Genomic DNA, 2,869 nt, shown 5'->3' with positions numbered 1-2,869 from the left:
GTGGATGTGCTGTTGCCACTAGGGATAAAACATCAATGTTATGTCTAACGATATATTTATTGATTACATTACGCACCATACTTAATGCAATTGTCTGTTGTTTGCAACTTAATACTGGAGGGGGTTCGGATGATAACCTGAAGGTGGACTTTTTAGGCATAGATGCATGCTGGATAGCGGTCTATGTACTTTGTCGTAATGCCCAATTAAATCTCACACTACTCATCATAACATGTATGTGCATGGTCATGCCCTCTTTATTTGTCAATTGCCCAACTGTAATTTGTTCACCCAACATGCTTATTCTTATCGGAGAGACACCACTAGTGAACTGTGGACCCCGGTCCATTCTTTTACATCGAATACAATCTACTGCAATACTCGTTCTACTGTTTTCTGCAAACATCATCATCCACACTATAAATCTAATCCTTTGTTACAGCAAGCCGGTGAGATCGACAACCTCACTGTTACGTTGGGACAAAGTACTTTGGTTGTGTTGTGCAGGTTCCACATTGGCGCCGGAATCCCTGGTGTTGCGCCGCACTACACTCCGCCGCCATCAACCTTGAACGTGCTTCTTGGCTCCTACTGGTTCGATAAACCTTGGTTTCTTACTGAGGGAAAACTTGTCGTTGTACGCATCACACCTTCCTCTTGGGGTTCCCAACGGGCACGTTAACTGCGCGCCAGCATCAAGATTTTTTCTGGCGCCGTTGCCGGGGAGATCAAGACACGCTGCAAGGGGAGTCTCCACTTCCAATCTCTTTACTTTGTTTTTGTCTTGCTTTATTTTATTTACTACTTTGTTTGCTGCACTAAAACAAAACACACAAAAATTAGTTACTTGTTTTACTTTACTTGATTCCATGCATGTTTTTATTTCAGTAGTTAGGCTTAATGGAAAACAACAAAAATATTAGAGATCTTTATAGTATTTATCTCGAGTTAGGACATGAGGTGTTTGAAGAGGAAATTAAAAAACCTATGGAACTTTATATGCGTGCTAATGGCAATGTTATTAGTATGAATGCTTTGAACACCATTGTTGCTAATGCTATGGGAAATTGTAAGCTTAGGTAAGCTGGTTTTGATGAGCATGATATTTCTAGTCCCCCAAGCATGGAGGAGAAAATTTACTTTGAAGATACTTTACCTCCTATATATGATGATTATGGTGATGAGAATAATAATGATAGCTATTTTATTGAATTTGCTCCCATACAATTAATAGTAATGACTATGCTTATGTGGAGAGTAATAAATTTATGCATATAGCTCATGATAAGAATGTTTCATGTGATAGTTATATTGTTGAGTTTGTTCATGATGCTACTGAAAATCTTTATGAGAGAGGAAAATATGGCTGTAGAAATTTTCATGTTACTAAAACACCTCTCTATATGCTGAAATTTTTGAAGTTACACTTGTTTTATCTTCCTATGCTTGTCACTTTGCTCTTCATGAACTTGTTTATTTACAAGATTCCTTTTCATAGGAAGTGGGTTAGGCTTAAATTTGTTTCATATTTGCTTTTTGATGCTCTCTTTTGCTTCAACTACTATTTCTTGCGAGTGCATCATTAAAATTGTTGAGCCCATCTTAATGGCTATAAAGAAAGCACTTCTTGGGAGATAACCCATGTGTTTATTTTACTACAGCAATTTTATTTTATATTTGAGTCTTGGAAGTTGTTACTACTGTAGCAACCTCTCCTTATCTTAATTTTGTTGTATTGTTGTGCCAAGTAAAGTTTTTGATAGTAAGGTTCATACTAAATTTGGATTACTGCGCAGAAACAGATTTCTTGTTGTCACGAATCTGGGTTGAATTCTCTGTAGGTAACTCAGAAAATTCTGCCAATTTACGTGAGTGATCCTCAGATATGTACACAACTTTCATTCAATTTGAGCATTTTCATTTGAGCAAGTCTGGTGCACCTATAAAATTCGTATTTACGGACTGTTCTGTTTTGACAGATTCTGCCTTTTATTTCGCATTGCCTGTTTTGCTATGCTTGATGGATTTTTCTGTTCCATTAACTTTCAGTAGCTTTGTGCAATATCCAGAAGTGTTAAGAATGATTATTTCACCTTTGAACATGTGAATTTTGATTATGCACTAACCCTCTAATGAGTTGTTTTGAGTTTGGTGTGAAGGAAGTTTTCAAGGATCAAGAGAGGAGGATGATACAATATGATCAAGGAGAGTGAAAGCTCTAAGCTTGGGGGTGCCCCGGTGGTTCACCCCTGCATATTTCAAGAAGACTCAAGCATCTAAGCTTGGGGATGCCCAAGGCATCCCCTTCTTCATCGACAACATTATCAGGTTCCTCTAGTGAAACTATATTTTTATTCCGTCACATCTTATGTACTTTGCTTGGAGCGTCTGTTTGTTTTTGTTTTTGTTTTGTTTGAATAAAGTTGGATCCTAGCATTCATTGTGTGGAAGAGAGACACGCTCCGCTGTTGCATATGGACAAATATGTCCTTAGGCTTTACTCATAATGTTCATGGCGAAGGTTAAACTGCTTCGTTAATTGTTATATGGTTGGAAACGGGAAATGCTACATGTGGTAATTGGTAAAATGTCTTGAATAATTTGATACTTGGCAATTGTTATGCTCATAAGGATTGTGTTTAAGCTCTTACATCATATACTTTGCACCTATTAGTGAAGAAATACATAGAGCTTGCTAAAATTTGGTTTGCATGATTGGTCTCTCTAAAGTCTAGATATTTTCTAGTAAGGATTTGAGCAACAAGGATGACAGTGTAGAGTCTTATAATGCTTGCAATATGTTTTTATGTGAGTTTTGCTGTACCGGTTCATACTTGTGTTTGCTTCAAATAACCTTGCTAGCCTAAGC

The sequence above is a fragment of the Lolium perenne genome, chromosome 3 (genome assembly GCF_019359855.2).
Source record: "Lolium perenne isolate Kyuss_39 chromosome 3, Kyuss_2.0, whole genome shotgun sequence".
In the NCBI taxonomy this organism is placed as follows: Eukaryota; Viridiplantae; Streptophyta; class Magnoliopsida; order Poales; family Poaceae; genus Lolium; species Lolium perenne.
The sequence above is the reverse complement of the archived record's forward strand: the minus strand, read 5'-3'. Positions refer to the sequence as shown.